The following is an 18,790-nucleotide window of genomic DNA, read 5'->3' as shown; positions in this document are numbered from 1 at the left end:
CCTTGTGGTTTTACTTTGCATTTCCCCCATGGCTAGGGATGTTGAACACCTTTGCGTGTGCTTACTTGCCATCTGTATATCCTCTTCAGGGAAAAGTATGTTCATGTCTCTTGTCCATTTTCTAATTGGTTGTTTTCTTTTACTGTTAAGTGTTGAGAGTTCTTTACATATTCTTTTTTTTTTTAAGATTTTATTTATTTGACAGAGAGAGAGAGAGAGAGCACAAGTAGGAGGAGAGGCAGAAGGAGAGGGAGAAGCGGACTCCCCGCTGAGCAAAGAGCCCAACTCGGGACTCAATCCCAGGACCCTGAGATCATGACCTGAACCAAAGGCAGACGCTTAAATGACCCAGGAGCCCCTCTTTATGTATTCTGAAATGAGTCCTTTGCTGGATACGTGGCTTGCACATGTTTTGTCTCAACCTGTAGCTTGTCTCCTCGTCATGTCAAGCAGGCCTTTCATGGAGCAAACATTTTAATTTTGATGAGATCTGACTAATCAATTTTTCCTTTTATGGTTTATGTCATGTCTAAGAACTCTTCACCTTGCTCTAGGTCCTAAAAATGTTGTCCTACTTTTTTTTCTAAAAATTTTATAGTTTTATGTTTTACCTTTAAACCCATGATTGACTTTGAGTTAATTTTTTATAAGGTATGAAGTTCAGGTTGATTCTTTTTTCTTTTTCTCTCTCTTCCTTCCTTCCTTCCTTCCTTCCTTCCTTCCTTCCTTCCTTCCTTCCTTTCTTTCTTTCCTTCCTTCCTTTCTTGGGGGTGGGGTGGGAAGGTATAATAATCCTGGACATCAGATAGAGCGATTCCTTTCACTTTACTTTTCTTTTTCAAAATTGCTTTAGCTATTATAGGTCCTGCGCCTTTTCATACACACTTTCGAATAAGCTTGTCTATTTCTACAAAACACCTGGCTGGGACTTTGGAATTGCATTAAACCTACAGATCAATTTGGCCGTGGGGGAAGATTGGCATCTTCACTACCTTGAATCTTCAAATCCCACACACGTGATATATCTCTCCATTTAAAAAAAAAATATTTTATTTATTGGACAGAGAGAGCGAGAGAGCACAAGCAGGGGGAACAGTAGAGGGAGAGGGAGAAGCAGGCTCCCCGAGGAGCAGGGAGCCCGATGCGGGGCTTGATCCCAGGACCCTGGGATCATGACCTGAGCCAAAGGCAGACGCTCAACCATCTGAGCCACCCAGGTGTTCCTATCTCTCCATTTATTTAGGACTTCTTTAATTTCTTCCATCGGCATTTTGTAACTTGCAAGAATATGAATTCTGTGCATGTTTTGTTAGATTAATACCTAAGTATCATTTTCTTTGGAGCGATTTTAAATGGTATTGTTTTAAATCTATTTCCACATGGGTTTTTGTTGTTGTTGTTAGTATATAGTTTATTTTTGCTCTATTTCTTTTTTTCACCTGTTCTCAGGTAAAAGATTGCACCTTGTAGCAAATATAAATCATGAAGAGAATCACGAGTCCTGGAATTGTGATTTCCAAAACACGGTTTCAGTCCTGATTTTCTGGAATCTTCATCTGGGTAAGAATTAGACCTCCTCTACCTGCATGGAAGCCTGTGATGTTTGGTTGGGATTCACTGTGAATTTGTGTGTGTCAGAGAAGAGGGGGGCATTGTTTCCAGGGAAAGGGATTTTGTCATCCCGGCAACCACACTATTCTTTGCATTAGCTGTTTTTGGTTCGTTGGACCTATTTGGAATTGGGCAGGTGGCCTAAAAGAACGTTCATACAAGCTATATTTATTTTGCTGTCTTTGATTTTTATATTTTGTCGGGAAGTACTGAATGTATCTGCTGTAATGAATGACATGCTTCTATTTTCCTCACTTAGTAGTCCAAGAAGGAATATCAAGATAAGTTAACTTGAAGGTTGGCAGCACTGGTCACTGAGGAAAGGGCAAATGCACCTGGCTTAGTGACTAGCAGCTGTGAAGCCAAAGTCAGTTATTCTATTTCTAATTGTATATTTGACTGACATCATGAAAAGAATGTTTACCACTTGGTGTTATTAGGGAGATCATCTGTCCCAACCCCAAACTGGGCATTAGAGGTGAGTAAATGAGTTCCAAGCTACTATTTATTGATAGGAAAATTGTATATATGTTGAAATGTATATATTGAGATGTGAGCCTAGAAGCACCAGGTAATTATTAGCGAACCCTGCATTTAGGTTATATTTGTGCAAGTTTAGCAGATGATACAATCTTAGCAAGAAAAGATGCTGCTTTCAAAATAGTAGACTTCATCAACTTATGGGTCTAAGAAAAGATATGGAAAGAAAATCCTGAAGGCAAAGTAAGCATACAAAAGGTGACTGAATAATGCAAATTAGTAAAAAGTTATCTTCTCTATTTTTAGTTTTTAAATTAAAACAATTTTTTTAATCGTCTCTATTTTTAAAACATCTCCAGTGGAAAAATGGGATGGAAATAGTAAATGAGGGTGCCTATTATGATGGGACGACATGCCAACTCCAAATGTAAACTAGCTGCTTCTTCGAGATTGACACAGTCAAAAGGTCTCAAATTTGAACATGCCTGAGAATCACCTGGAGGACTTGTTAGAACACAGATTTCAGGGCCCACCCCCAGACTCTCTGAAATGTGCATTTCTAACAAGTTCCCTTATGATGCTGACGCTGCTGGTGTCAGGGCCCAACTCTGAGATCGAATATAGTTCATTCTTAACTCCACCGAAGGCTAAAATACTGGGGTTGTTAGATTCGACAAGGAAAGGACTGAAGGCTGTCCCCACGTCTATAAAGACTTTGGATGAGCAGATTTCTAGATGTTACTCTTGGGTCTCCAGTGGACAAGGGGAAACACTAAAGTACAGTAGATTTCTGTTGTAGATATAGAAGTCATTAAATCCCAGGGTGATAGTGCATTGGGACGGATCAACAAAGGAAAGCATGGGTTTTCTATACCTGGAGTCCTTCTAAAGAAAATATGCCACAGGCCATTTTGTGTCCTGAATTGCTTGGAAATTCTCCTGTCTATAGGTAAATGACTAAGTTTCTAAAAATATAGGACATGCCACAAAGTTGGTGTAGATTAATTCTTCCCAATTTCTAAATGTAGGTGTAGTAATTAAATTCTTCAGTTGCATAGATGTTTTCTCTCTATGCTTGACTTGTATTCTCTTAGTTACACATGAGGAGAATCTTTTTGGGCTTAAGAATCGGGCACTTATGGTAGGTATATTCGTGGTGGATTGGTTTGGCCAAGAGTCATTGCGGTCCTTCTCCTCATGTCACACAGAGATTGCAACTGTCTTCATCCTCTTGCTCCTGAATGTACAGAAATAGTTTTGGTGGGGGAGGTCCTTGGTCAACATCTTAGATCTGATTTGCACATTTACTTTCTTTGTTCTCATGAAAATGAAGCAAAGAATAACCCTCAGAAACTGACAAGTGCAAGAGTAAAATATTATCACCCTTTCTAAGAAAGATGCCAGAATGGGACACCTGGGTGGCTTAGTCAGTTAAGCGTCTGTCTTTGGCTCAGGTCGTGATCTCGGGGTTCTGGGATCGAGCCCTTGTGTGGGGCTCTCTGCTCAGCAGGGAGCCTGCTTCTCCCTCTCCCTATGCCCCTCCCCCCGCTCATGCTCGCTCTCTCTCTCTCTCTCTCTCTCTCGCTCAAATAAAAAAAAAAAAGAAAGATGCCAGAGTAAAAACGAAGAGACTGGGACTGAAATCTTCAGGTGCAGGCCTAAGTGGACTCAGTGAACTTTGATGGCACCTGTATACAATCCTGCTCTCAGGGCATCTCGTCTCACCCCAGCACAGAGCCATTTCTATGTAAGAGTTAAATGCCTGCTTGCTTGACCTGGTCATGACCTCTTCCCAAAATCACTCTCCGTAATAAGCATTTTGTGTCAAAGGCCACATTCTTCTGATTGGTATTTGAAATGGAAAGATTTAAGGCAGATTGGTAGATGTATTAGATTTGTATTAAAAATACCCTTTTTGGGGTGGGTTAGGCCGATTTTGGGAAAAACACCTTTTGTTCTACTGGAGCGACAACAGCACAAACTGGGTTCATGTTCCTTCAGCCCAAGGTAACATGTGGGCCTTTTTGGAAAGAGTAACTGAGTGTCCCAGACAGTGAGATGCGACCTTGAAGTTGTGTAAATAAGGCTGCTCTAGACCTGTTCGTGACTGTGAACACAGAGAGAAAGATTCTTACTGGAAAAGGGAATGGCATCATGGATTTTTCTTTTTTAATAAAGAAATAAGAGAAAAAGTTTATATTCAGGAATAACCCTTAGGGATTTTTTTTTCAGAATTGCTTTGATAAAGAAGGGTACATCCTCTAAATAACCAATAGAAAGGAGGTTGCACAATAGACACATCATGTTTGCTTTCTAAAAATTTCATTGCATCTTGACACAATGGCCCGGCTTTGAGGTAACGTAAGGGACACCAAACCTCAAAGCAAAATGGAAGACCCTTTCTGACAAGGCAAATATCTGGTTCTGAGCTTCCTGATGGAATCAGCATTCCAAGCCACCTGAGCAGGGAGAGGTGAAATCTTTACTGCACAACCCTGGGCATAGCTCATAGCTGCAGTCTACCTTCTCACCTCGGATTCTCAAGGAGAGAGGCCCTGCTCTGTCAGGCACTGGCAAACCAGTGCGCGGTGAGAAGTGCCTCCTCTCCTGGGCTTTCAGGCCACAGCCACGCCCCCTGCTCCCCGGGGCACCTGTCATCTGAAGCACGTACCCTGGAGCACAAAGCCAAGTTTCAAGGACCGGAAATGGAGTCAGACACCACGCTGAGTGTGGCAAACAAGGCAGGAGAGCATTCAAACAAAAGATTAATAAAAACAATGTCTACACAGTTCGTGGCAGGGATTAAAGGTAAACACTGAAATTTCAACCATGAAAGGGGTTCTGGGCTGCTTGCCTGGAGTTGGAGGGTGACATGGAAATCCAATTCTTTTGAGGGTCTGTACATGGGAATTGGCAGAAAACATGACAGAACAAAACTTATCAATTCCTTTCTTTTGAAAATGGGTCTTAAGGCAAAACTTGCGGTTAGCGTCCTTTCCCCGTGGCCCTGCTTATTCAGCCTTCTGGAGCTTGCACAGCCCTGGGTCATGGCCCGTAATGCCTCCCAGGGCAACTGCTATCATAAAGGATGAGACTCCTACAATAGGGGATGTTCTCCCCATCAACGGTTTCTTTATTTAGCTTGCATTAATTTATGGAACACAAACGGTCCTTTCATAGCAAGACAACAAATAAAAATAAAAAAGATTTCAGCCATCCACATATGGTACATTATTCTATGTGTGCATTTGGTTTTCAGCATCACAAACCTGCCCGACATAAGAACAGAGTAGAAATGGTCCGAAACGTGTGAGCACGATGGAAATGCAGGCACCGAAACTGTGGGAAAGAATTTCAGAAAAACAAAAATTAGTTGGTAGCTGTGATTCCATTTTCAGTTGGTTCAGCATGTGAATTGACTCCAGGAGCTGGACTGTCTTCTTGTTTTTAGAGTTCTTGTTGTTCACATCAAATAGCAGAGTCTATTTGAAATGATCAATTTATGATGTGACAGAGAGGAGAGTGTCAGCTTCCAGCTCTTGAGGGCCCGGGACTGACTGCCAGGTCGTGGGAAGAGAAACAGGGCACGTTGCAGGAAAGTCACACCAACAGGCCAGCGCCATCTGGGCATGCTCTTCCAGAGGCCGGCCGCCTGCCTAGCAGGGCACTGCTTCTTGCAGCAGCTCTTCCCACCACTACAGCCACAAGAGCTGCAGCCACGGAGCCACAGCCACACAAGCCACAGGAGCGACAGGAGCGGCAGCAGCAGCAGACCATGGGGCTACTGCAGCAGCCCCAACAGCAGCCGCAGCAGCAGGGGCAGCAGGCCGAGCAACAGCCCACCTGGTAGCACCTGCAGGTGGTGCAGCCGCCGCTGCAGCCACCGGTGCAGCGACCACAACTTCCACAGCCACCGCAGCCACCACAACTTCCGCAGGCACAGCAGCCCATGGTGTCAGGAGAGAGGACTCAGGAAAGGCGAGGAGGGAGACTCAGGGGACGAGGGAGGTCTGGTATTTGCCTCTGCCGGCAGCCCTTAAATACTGGATGTGGCGGTTTCCCACATGTTACCTACTCATCCCCTGGTTGTTTTGACCCGTTTCTGAGATGGATGTTTATTTCCTGTTACTTCCTCAGGAGTACACACAACTTAATTTTCTTTCAGTTTCAGATAAATTCGCTTTTATTTCAAAAGTGGAATCAGAACTGACTGAAATAGTTAATAACACGCTGCTTTCCCCCAGTAGGTCTGCCAGAGAGTGCAATTCTTTTGATTAATATTAGACGATCGAAACTGTGGAGATCGAGCTTTCCCTCTTCTTCGGGGGATCTTCACCTCCCAGAGGAGAGACCCTGACTGGCATTTTATCTTATCTTTTATATTACTCTAATTATATGTACTTTATGTACATTATCTTATCTAATCACTCTTAAAAAGGCAAGGAACTTGGTGTATAGAGTCTCTCATCAAATGGATTTTATAGTGGAATAAGCCCAGGATGGGCTGTATAGCTGTGTCTCCATTTGGGAAGTTGGCACTAACATAGCAGAGGTAGTAAGTCCAGGAGGGAAAAAAAAAAACTGGAAAAAAAATCAATTTTCAGCAATAAAGAAATTTCTTATACACCAATTAGAAAATGTAATTTAAAAAAAAATTCAAAATAGCAACAAAATTTATACCAGTGCCTAAACCTAATGACTTGCAAGATCTTTAGAAAGAAAATTATTAAATTGTGTGGAAGGACATAAAAGAGGAAATAAATGGAGAAATGTACTGGGTTTATAAATGGGAATTCTCAATATTGAAATGATGTTGTGATGGTGTTTCATGTATCCCCTTGGCTGGGCTAAGACTGGCCCAGATATCTGGTAAGACATCTTTTTCTGTGTCTGTGAAAACGTTTCCAGGAGAAATTAGCATTTGAATCAGTCGATTGAGTGAAGATGGTCCTCATCAGCGTGTGTGGGAATCATCCAGTGCACGAGGATCTGAATAGAACAAAAAGGTGGAGGAAGTGCCAATTTGCTGTCTTTGCTTGAGCTGGGACAGCCACCTTCCGCCTGTAGACATCAGAGCTCCTGCTTCTCAGGTCTTCAGATGCGGACAGAATTCCATCACTGGCTCTCGTGATTCTCCAGCTTGCAGATGGCCGATCGTAACACTTGTCAGCCTCCATATCGTGTGAGCCAATTCCTATAGGAAATCTATATGTCTGTATCTGTATCTCTACATCCTGTGGATTCTTTGTCTCTGGAGAACCTGCTTAATGCAGATGTCAGTTCTTCCCGAAGTAATTAATAAATTCATTGCAATTCTATGAAAAACCCTAAGAGATTTTTAAAACATTGGTCTCTTTTCACTTTTTATAAAAACTGGACAGCTGCCCCAAAAATGTGTTTGAAAAACAAGAATGTAAGAGACATTTAAAAAAATATTTATTTGTTTATTTGAGAGAGACAGAGAGAGAGAGAGAACACACATGTGAGCCGGGGGAGGGGCAGAGAGAGAGGGAAAGAGAGAATCCTCAAGTCGACTCCCCGCTGAGCACAAAGCTCAAGGCGGGGCTTGATCGCAGGACGCTGAGATCATAACCTGAACCCAAATCAGCAGCCATCCATTAACTGACTGAGCCACCCAGGCGCCCCAAGACAATTTTTAAAGCAGAATGAGGAGAGAAGTTCACCTATCATACATTGGAACTAATTCTAAAGCTATGATCATTAAAACAGTGTGATATTCTGTTGCTGAGAGAGACAGAGACTAGTGGATGGGACTTGAGAGCACAGAGATAAAATAACACAAATTTTGGAATTTGGTTTATGGCAGAAACATTACAAATCAGGAGAAGATCCTGGCCATTCAGTATTGGTACTGAAATAACAGGCTATCTCTATTGATACAAATAATATGAGGGTCCTTCTTCTTACTACACATTAAAATAAGTTCCGGATGATTTTAAGATGAAAAAGTGACAAGCAAAATTTGACATTTTAGGGAGATGTGAAAAATTAGCTCTATGACTTCAAATTAGTAAAGTATTTCTTTTTTTTTTAAGATTTTACTTATTTTTTGACAGAGAGAGACACAGCGAGAGAGGGAACACAAGCAGGGGGAGTGGGAGAGGGAGAAGCAGGCTTTCCCGCCGAGCAGGGAGCCCGATGCGGGGCGCGATCCCAGGACCCTGGGATCATGACCTGAGCAGAAGGCAGACGCTTAACGACTGAGCCACCCAGGCACCCCTAGTAAAGTATTTCTTAAAATATAAAAGGAATACATTAATTAAAGACAAAATACATGAAAGGGAAGAAAACATTTTACAAAATGATGCTGAAAACAAAAGTTAAAACCAGCCACAGGCTAAAGAGAAAATCAATTTTAGAAAGGGAAACAACTTAATAGAAAAATGCGTGAAGGATATTAACTGAGGAGTCACAGAAGACATGGCTCTACATACAACAAGAAGCTCAATGCCACTAATGATCAGAAAGGTAGAAATGAGGACCACACTGTGGTACGTTTTATATCCACCTGCTTATCAGAATGTTCAAGTCTGATAATACCAAATATTGGTGAGGATATTGGAAGGTTCATACAGTGTTGGATGGGAATGTACATCACTATGACCAATTTGCAGAGCGATTCAGCCACATCTGGTCAAGATGCAGATGTGTGTTATCTCGTTTACTCACTTATATATCAATGTGAGTTAATGGAAAGAACAATCCTATTCTATTCACTAAGTTATCACCTATTAACTGTCATTATTTCGACGCTCAAGTTGTCCTACATTTTTCCAGTTGCCACACCTTCAAGCTGGTTCCTGTACCTTTTAAAAATACCTCTATCGGGCGCCTGGGTGACTCAGTTGGTTAAGCGACTGCCTTCGGCTCAGGTCATGATCCTGGAGTCCTGGGATAGAGTCCCGCATCGGGCTCCCTGCTCAGTGGGGAGTCTGCTTCTCCCTCTGACCCTCCCCCCCTCATGTGCTCTCTCTCTCTCTCTCTCATTCTCTCTCTCTTTCAAATAAATAAATAAATCTTTAAAAAAAATAAAAATACCTCTATCATTTTTTGAGTACCAAGTTATATTCCGACACAGATGTTCATGGCCCATTTCATCCCTCCCCAGCCCTAGACCAGGAATCACCCTTTCTTCCAAAGAGTCTGGTTGGTTTTATTGGAGAATGATGTTTAGAATTCGAGATCAGGGTGGCAGGACGCTCATTGCGAAGATTTTTTTCTCTATGTACAGTCAGTTCTGCTATAACACAGCAAATCATAGCACTGTACAAAATTAAGCCATAAAAACCACAGGGCCCTTGGGTTGGGGAAACGGTGTCAAAAACTATTAGTGACCTATTAAAAAATGATGGGAACTTAATAAAAAGTGTAGATGATTTTACACATATGGTTAAAAGTATATAAATGCTATAAGAAATGTGGCATTCTACTTTGAAAAAGATGTGAAGTTTGCTTGTGGAAGTGGGTCTGGGAAGGGGCAGCTTGTGTGATTGTCAAGGTGTGGAACGGGGTGTGTCTGAAATGGGAGGGCAGGTTGTAACTGCAGGTGTGGATGAGCCTAGTTCAGAACACACAGGGCATGCAGGTGGCTGGTAGTTGTCTGAAGTGTGTGTGTGTGTGTGTGTGTTGTGTTGTAGCTGGGTGAAGCTTTCTCCATCTGTTTGGTGTTTCTTATAGACAAAGTCCTGCATAAGCAAGCACAGAATTAGCATTCTTCTCTAATTGTTGCCTAATATAGCAATCTCCTTGGAATAACTTTTTTTTCCAGCCCTATGAAGGTATAATTGTCACATCAAAATTATGTATATTTAAGGTGTACAGTGTGATTACTTGATGTATGTGTACATTGTAAAATGATTACCATAATCAAGTTAATTAACACATCCATCACCTCACTGAGGTACCATATTTTTCCTTTCCATGGTGAGAACATTTAAGACTAACTCTAGGAAGCAAATTTCAGGGATACAATACAGTATTATGAACTGCAGTCACCGTGTTGTACGTTAGCTCACAGACCTTACTCATCTAACTGAAAATTGGTACCCTTTGACCAACATCTTCCCAATATCCCTCCCCTCAGCCCCTGCTGCCTTTCTATTCCTGCTTCTGTGAGTTTGACTTTTTCAGATTCCTTCCGTAAGTGAGAACATGCAGTATTTGTCTTTCTACGTCTGGCTTATTTCACTTAGCATAATGTCCTCCTTGGAACAAATTTGCATTTTTAAAACAAGTGTTATAGCAAAACTTGCTGTATTGTATATCAGAAATTATGCTAGGTGTTGGGAATTTCATTAACTGATCTTCTGTATGTTTTCCACTTGGCCTTCTGTGATAGAACTTTTCATACTACATTATGATGATTTACTTCTGTGTCTTTTTGATGGACTATATATGTTTCTTTAGGGCCAGTTTCATCTCTCATTCACCTTACTTCCCTGACTGCTACACAGTGTCTGGAATCTAGAAGACAGTTATTAAACTCTTGGTGAACTGATTCAAAGAAGGATGAGGTGTGGTCCTTTCTTTTGAGGTGCTGTCAGTCCAGAGCTCTGCTCTTCAACATAGTAGCTGCTCGCCATGATTGGCTATTGAAATTTAGATTAATCAAAATTAAATAAGTAAAGAGTTTTTGTTCTTGAGCCTCACTAGTCATATTTTAAAATACTAAGTAACCACATGTGGTAAGTGGCTACCATATTGGCCAGCTCAAAATAGAATATTTCCTTCATTGCCAAAAGTTCTATTGGTCAGTGTTGGTCTAGACTCCAGTGGATGAAGAGTTAATAGCTCCCTAATTATCCAGATTATTCTCAGAAGACCTGGTGATATCCCCCCACCTTCCCAAGAAAATGACAAAAAGACGATCCCACATTTGGGAAAATATTCTTGAAAACATTTCAGACCGAAAATGCTCTTTAGAAAAATCAGATTTTGAAAGTAGGTCGATCTATGTAATAAAATCTACATTATTCCACAAAGGAGTCAATAAGCTATAAAGGAAGTGAATTTTTTTTTTTTTTAAGAGACAACACCAAGCAAGACTATACACCAAGTCTCGAGCCTCCCAAATAGCCATTTTTTGCAAAGTAGACTGAGGGGGGTGGCAAGGTCAGTAGGAGAGAAACAGGATCTGGTCTCATCAAAGCCAAGACATACAAGTGTGTCAAGAAAGAGAGATTTGCCAACTGCCTAGTGCCGAGAAATTATCTTGTAAATTGCCTGAAGAGCACACTTTGGAGTGAAGCACACGGAGGCCATCTGGGACTTGAACTAGAGCAGTTCCAGTGAAGTAGTTGTCTAGGGAGGAGTCGAGAAGTTCTGGAGTGCTTGGTGAAGATTTTTATTTATTATAGTAAACAAAAAATACAGTAACACCCAGGATACAACCCTATCATCCCCGATTATGCTTTTGAATAGTGCATATGTGTATTCTTCCAGAATTCTGCAAGAAAATTATAGTGAACAGTAGTTAATTCAGTAACATGTGCTTGTGGGTAATCTGTCTTCTTTGTGTTTCTGTGCATTTTTCAAATCTTTTATGATGAATATATATAGCTTTAACGATCAGAAAAAGCAAAAACTATATTAAGTAAGCATATGTGTGTTATTAACTTATGAGTAATTATGTTTAAATAGTGAAATTATGGGTAATATTTTGTTTCTACATATTTTACTATATGTTGAAAGATTGCCAATGCATTTTATTATATCTAATATTATGCATATTTTGCTGACTGTCCTTTCCCACATTCTTGATCCCCACTGAATCCCTATGTTTTTTTTAAAGATTTTATTTATTTTTTGACAGAGAGAGACACAGCGAGAGAGGAAACACAAGCAGGGGGAGTGGGAGAGGGAGAAGCAGGCTTCCCGCGGAGCAGGGAGCCCGAAGCGGGCTCGATCCCAGGACCCTGGGGTCATGACCTGAGCCAAAGGCAGACGCTTAACGACTGAGCCACCCAGGCACCCCCTGAATCCCTATTTTATTTGATTTTTCCCCCAACTTTACTGAGGTAAAATTGAAAAAATTGTAAGATATTTAAGTTTATCACATGATGATTTGATATAGGTAAACTGTGTGAAAGGTCAATCCCTGTTTTCTAATGTCACTGTTCTCATGCTTGTCATCTACAGGGAGCTAGTTTGGGGACAATGCTTTCTGCAGGTGTGGCTGTCAAGGCAGGAGAAACAAGAGGAAGTGTCAGGAGGCAGCCTGGGCCTAACAGAGGTGCTTCCTTGTTTGAGGGTGGGAGAGAGGCCATCCTGAGGGTTTCGATGCTTCTGAGAAGGGTCCAGAAAGCAGAGGGCGGTCATTGCTGTGTCTGCAGTGCCTCTAATGGGCTGGGCACTTAGTAGGTGCTCAACAAATACCTGTGGAGGTAGAAGGTGCATGAGAAAGGAGATTTAAAAGGCCAGATGGATGGTCTTCAGAGCACAGATGGAGGGGCTGGCCTGTAATGGGAGGAGTGGGGAGGTACACCTCCTTAGCTGTAACGCAAGTCAAGAAGGAGAGAGAGGGTGCAGATACGGGCAGGTTTATAGAGTCTGTGGTAGGAAGATCCTTCTCGAGTGAAGGGGCTGGAGGAGGCATCTGGCATCTGAAGAAAGGGAACAAGATTAGAAGTGGTCATTGCCCTAGGAAGAGGAGCCAAGCTGATGAGAGAAGAGAGGTGAGCGTGGAGGGGGACAGGGCGAGGATCCAGCAAGTTCCCCGGATGCCAGTGGTGGTGGTGGTGCTACCAGCTCTCAGCCCCTCCTTGCCTCGCCGTTGTCCTCCTACCCAACACCATTTCCACCTGTTTTCCTTGCCTGTCTTCCCTCCTTCCTTTATTGTCATGTAAAGAAGATCCAGCCAAGGGCGCCTGGGTGGCTCAGTTGGTTAGGCGACTGCCTTCGGCTCAGGTCATGATCCTGGAGTCCCGGGATCGAGTCCCACATCGGGCTCCCTGCTCCGCAGGGAGTCTGCTTCTCCCTCTGACCCTCTTCCCTCTCGTGCTCTCTATCTCTCAGTCTCTCTCAAATAAATAAATAAAATCTTTAAAAAAAAAAAAAAAAAGAAGATCCAGCCAAAACCAAAGGGTAGAAAAAAGGAAGATTAATTTCAATTGGCGTGATTGGGAAAAGCTAACATTTGATCTGCCTTCAGTGGTGGAAGAGGGCATTTTCAGCCAAAGGCACACTCATGAGGGAGGTCAAGAGAGGACATAAAAGTACAAATAATGATTATATGGCTGCTGTGTTTCCTTTAGGAGAGCAAAAAGTTCTGGGTCACAGGAGGGATCGAGGGTGGGTCCTGTGTCAGCACCATCATCCCACAGGACTTCGGCTCATTGACCCTGTTCCTTCTTGTGCTGCATGTTCCTTGCTGAATCTTTCCTATTTCATTGTTAACGTCTCTGTCTTATTTCTAAGTACTCCATACCCTGTGCGGCACATAGTACCTGTACCAGAAAGATTAACTACTAGTCGTAGTGCTGTGAATTACCAAACTCTCCCTTCTTGTGCAGCTTGGGGTTACAACCCTCGAGCCCCAGACAGATTAGGCTGCAAAGCAAATAGAAGCCAGATGGTTACCGGGGAGTCTGGACTTTAGTGTAAAGCCGAGGATTGTTGAGTAGGAACAAAATGTGGGCCCCTGGTAAATAGAGCAGCGTAAGGTAGGGTTTGGTTTTTTTTTGTCTGTTTTTGTTTTTATATAGAAACACTAAAATTTCATTAAATGGCATTGAGCCATCATTATACCATATACTAACGATGTGTAGAGATTTATTATACTTGATGAGGTGAAAGTCAATAGTTGGGTACATTTTTAAGTAGTTTCTTTCCGCAGGGACCCAAAGTTTCCAAATGTCTCTTCTGGCAGTCTTCAGTGTGTGGTTCAAAGACCCACGGGGGCCCTGAGGCTGGTAAGGTCATCCTTTTCCCACTGGGTATTGGTGTGAGGCTGGGTTTTCTTTATGCACTTCCACCAAAAGAACACAGTCCAATTGTTACAACACTGAAGGTAGATAACGAGCAGCCATTCATCTTTGATTAAGTCAGACATTAAAGCGATTTGCAAAAGTCTAAAACAATGCCACTGTGTTCACTAAATTTTTGGGAAAATTTAGTTATTTTTCCCAAAAAAAGTGCTATTTGAGCAAGTAATGGGCTTATGGTGTTACTTTAAAATTAATGGTAACGCTTGGAAGGCAGCTGTCAGATGATGGAGTCTCTGGGGACAGAGGAGCTTCCCCGAGCCTCTGAAAGCTCACCACGTGCCTGCCTTGTCACCTGCTCTGTGACTAAGACTGAAGCTACATGTGTGACTCAAGCAAGGAGAACGAATGACAAGGCAGACATTTGAGAGTGCGAAGGTGCTGAAGCTGGATCTGGAGACTGGGGGCTTCTCCGGGGAGGATGGTTTTTATCATTTGCCGAGTTCGCCATTGCAGCCAGAGCAGGTATCCCAGGAAGAAGAAACACACGCGTCTGCTGGTCTAGAGGGATCTGTGACATGCTGACCAGTGGTAGAAAACGTGGTGGATATTGCAAGTTACCTCCTTTATTTAAGGTTCTGTGTATTCTCTTTCCCCTCCTGAAAGGACCCCTAAGAATCTTCCTCAAAGAGGTATCAAGGGAAATAATCATTCCCCGGGGGCAAATACTGGGGAGGAAGCAAAACCTCAGTGGGCAGATGCGTTTCCCGGCTCATCGATTCCAAGACCAGCACTATTTGAAAATGGGGATGGGATCTTTGCTAAATATTCCCGTTGGGTGAAACAGAGATAAATTTAGCCGAGATGAAAACAGGTGACTTAACGAGACTAAAGGTGTCAGGAAATAAACAGGAAGAGCCTGAGGTTTTCCCATAGGAGCTGAAATCAACCACAGGGAAGTGGTCACATGTCTTCCCGCTCCTACCCACAGGGTTGGTACATAAAGGGCTCCCCCCGCAGATGGCGGCACCAGACCTCCCTCACCTCCCGAGTCTCTCTCCTCACTACTCCCTCCTGAGTCCTCTCCTGACACCATGGGCTGCTGTGGCTGTGGCGGTTGTGATGGTTGCGGCGGTGGCTGCGGCGGTGGCTGCGGCGGTGGCTGCGGCGGTGGCGGCTGCGGCGGCTGCGGCGGCTGCGGCGGCGGCTGCACCACCTGCAGGTGCTACCGGGTGGGCTGTTGCTCGGCCTGCTGCCCCTGCTGCTGCGGCTGCTGTGGGGGCTGCTGCAGTACCCCCGTGGTCTGCTGCTGCCGCCGCTCCTGTCGCTCCTGTGGCTCGTGTGGCTGCGGCTCGTGTGGCTGCGGCTCGTGTGGCTGCGGCGGTGGGAAGGGCTGTTGCCAGCAGAAGTGCTGTTGCCAGCAGAAGAGCTGTTGCAAGAAGCAATGTTGCTGCTAGGCGGCCAGCAGCTCAACCCCTGCCGGGAGCGGGCTGTGGGAGGCCACTCTGCCCTGCGGGTAAGACGGCTTCACCTCATCCACCTACGCCTCTCCCTGGGCCTCTCTGTCACCAGCTTCCCCCCTCATGCTTCCTGGGCCTCAGGCTTTATCCTTCTGAGATCTCCCTCTGCCCACACTTGGCACAAATTTGCCCCATTCGCACAGCGTGAAACAAAGATGCAACCAGAGAGCCGATGGGAAGGCAGCTGGGCAACGCCAAAGTTTACTGGGAATCCTAGGAGTTTATTTGTTCATAATGTTCTATCTTTATAAATATCTAGGCCTGGCTTTTGGCCATTTGGGAGTTTTCTGCCTGTGTGCAGTCTTTTCTGTTGCTCTGTCTACATCTGCTTGTTTAAATTTCCTAATAAACTGACTTGATGCACGATGACATCTCTCCATTAGTCACATGTTCTATGAGTTTCTCCGTCAACTGCTTGGGCTCCTGCACAGTGAATCCAGCTCTGGTGCTCCTGCAGCCAAAAAAATGAGCCTCAAAGGAAGGGAGAAGGCTAGGGTAGCCCCGACCCTGCGGTGCTGGGTGGTTTCTGGGGAGACTGAGAAGCATTGGCCCTGGTGGGGAGCTTGAGCTCCGTGGAGGGTTCTGGGAGGCTCTTGTTCTTGCTAGCATCCTTGGCTGTGCCTCTGACAACTGTGTCTTTTCTCTCTGCTTCTGTGCAGATTTTGTGCAGCAAACTCTTGGGGCAGGCCCTTGGGGAGGGAAGACGTACCGCTGCCCAGGTGCCGAGTGCATGGGATGATTCTCAACAACAGGAGGGGAGCCACACTATGACATCAGGGCCAACCCTTGTGGCCAGCCCAGCTCCAGCAGCAGGGCAGCCGAGGGGTCCTCTCCTTCGGCTTGCACACTGCTCCTGTGTCCATGAAGAAAAGAAAGGATGGGTGGTGAGTTTTCCTGGACTCCCCTCTACACACATGGCTACTTCTATAGCTCACTACAAGCCTTCGAGGTGAGTTGTATTAGACCCATTTCATTGCTGAAGTGACTGAGGTTGAGGCAGTTAAGAAATTCCCTGAAAGAAACACAGCTAAATAAATCCTGATTGAATCCCAGGTTTTCCTGACACCAAACCCGACAGTCCTTTTCCTATACCAGACTGATTCTCCAAGTTTAGACCAGTTTCCTTGTTCATTTATTTCCCCTCTTTTTGGTCTTCCCATGCTCATGCATACATGTGCTGTTATCTGTTCCTCACACTGCCAGGTGGTCCTTGAACGCTGCTTCCTGGGTGAGAGCTACATTCCAGCAAGTTCCTTCTCAGCACTCAAAAGAATTTCTAGGCTGCACAAGGGCATATTCTCTGCTTATCCAGGTGACACCTACTTAACTCATTACTAGTGGGATGTAACTGTCTACCAGTGCTTAATGTTGGAAGGAAGAGGGGTCTCTAGTCTCCAGAAGTGGTCTTGAAGTTGGTGTATTTGTTCTGGGTTCCTTGACAAGTGCTGTGGGAGGTATCCATTTACCAAACTTACATAGGAGATATGGGGCCGGGGCTGGAAGACTTTAGTTATTTTTTAAGTCCTATTTCTTGTGCCTCTTGAACCCACCTGGAGATGGCATGGGTTCAGCTTAAATCCCATCTTCCCCACTAAACCTCCTCCACTTCTAGGCTAGGAACTTATATCTCTCTGAGCTCCCATAATGCTTCATTGTTTTTTTAGTATCAGATAATGTATTCTGTATCTTACTATTGTTACTTATAAACAGATGATGCTAGATGGATAGGGACTCTCTTAATAAAATTATATATATATATAATTTTTATAATTATGTATGTAATTTTTAATACATCTATCTATAGAGGTAATTTTTTCTGTTCTGTCCCACTGATGTATCCATCTATTCAGGCTCCAGAATGACTGATGCTCACTGTGCCAGATGCTGGGGCTGGAAGATGCTAAGCAATGGCTCCTGGCCCTGGGGTGCTTACATTCTGATGAGGGAGACAAACAAGTAAATGAGAAATACTGTGTAATGTGATAAGTGCTGTGGCTGAGAGCCCTGAGGTATTAAGGAAATGCATGAAAATCTAACCCAGGTTTTTTTGGGGGGAGGGGGCAGTGCCAAGGTCATAGAAAGCTCATGGAGGAAGTGACACTTAGACCAAGTCAAGAAGGGTTAAGGCAACTGCTGGGAAGAGGGTGTGTCAGGGGACATGGCAGGGATGGGATCTACTTCAGGCAGAGGCAACTATGTGTGCAAAGGTCAGAGGTGAGAGGCAGCATGACCAGTGGGGACAGCCCGAGTGGGGTGTGGCTGCAGAGTTGAGGGTGGGGGTGTCACATGAGGAGATGGGGCCAGATAAGTGAGCAAAGTCCTGAGGCAAGTGTGTGGACACTGTGTTCCATACTGTGAAAGATTCTTTGCTCATCTTTGTGGCCTTTCAGAATCTGGCATGTGATTCATGGTGGAGGCCTCCCTCTTGCCATGACTATAATTGAAAATCTGCTCCTTGGGAAATGGGACCTTAGGGACTCTGCATTCATGCTAACCACATGTATCTTCCCTCCTGCCACAGTCTTTAACAGGAAGGAGGTGGAGCCATGTTTGTGTTTGTGGACCATTTAAATACCTAGGCAATACTAAACTGTGTCAGATGCTTGTAAAGTAAGAAGCAGGATTGGGACTAGGGGAGGCCGAGTCAAGCAAGTACAGCATACAGCCCTGTCTTTTGGTAAAATTTTGATATTGTTTTCATCATGGACTTTTTGTACCAATTTTGATTTTTTAAAATATTGCATTAAAAAGATCTCAATGACTTGAAGTTTTTGGTGCCACCTTAAATTTTCACCCCAGGCGAGTGCTTCATTCACCCTACATTAGGTCTGGCCCTGGGAAGAAGTATTATGTGGATCCAAATATTCCCCGCTCACCCCACCACTGTTATTTCTATGCAGACATAAACATAGATTTTCTACATGGAATAATATTCATATTCAAATTGTTATTCTCAGACAGTGACTAGGCATCAGTGATCCCAAGGACTTGTAAATAAATAGGAAAGCCATCCTAATATTAACAACAGTTTTTATTGAGTAGTTCCTAAGCTCTATTTTCGGTGTTTATATGTATTATCACATTTACATTCCACAATAACCCTCTGCTAGAGGTATTATTCTTTTCATCAGGAAACTGAGATAAAGAAGGATCCGGTCATACCCCTGGAAGTGGAGGGAGGAAGCGGGATGATCCCAGACTGCACACTCCACCTCCCCTCCTCCCTCCTGTCTACCT

The 18,790-nt window shown here is 43.8% G+C and overlaps 1 long non-coding RNA gene across 1 annotated transcript; it reads left to right on the top strand.

Annotated features, from left to right (window-relative positions):
- Window positions 1-1,457: 1,457 nt before the first annotated feature.
- On the top strand, window positions 1,458-18,314 carry LOC114210897 (uncharacterized). The gene is made up of 4 exons (XR_003609604.2): window positions 1,458-1,560; window positions 16,213-16,437; window positions 16,757-16,865; window positions 17,404-18,314. It is a non-coding gene; the product is annotated as an uncharacterized LOC114210897 (long non-coding RNA).
- Window positions 18,315-18,790: the final 476 nt, after the last annotated feature.

Source organism: Eumetopias jubatus, unplaced genomic scaffold (assembly GCF_037043125.1).
Source record: "Eumetopias jubatus isolate StellerSeaLion01/CBP00866 unplaced genomic scaffold, mEumJub1_p1.0 scaffold_3, whole genome shotgun sequence".
Lineage (NCBI taxonomy): Eukaryota > Metazoa > Chordata > Mammalia > Carnivora > Otariidae > Eumetopias > Eumetopias jubatus.
This window is presented reverse-complemented; position numbering and strand designations above follow the sequence as displayed.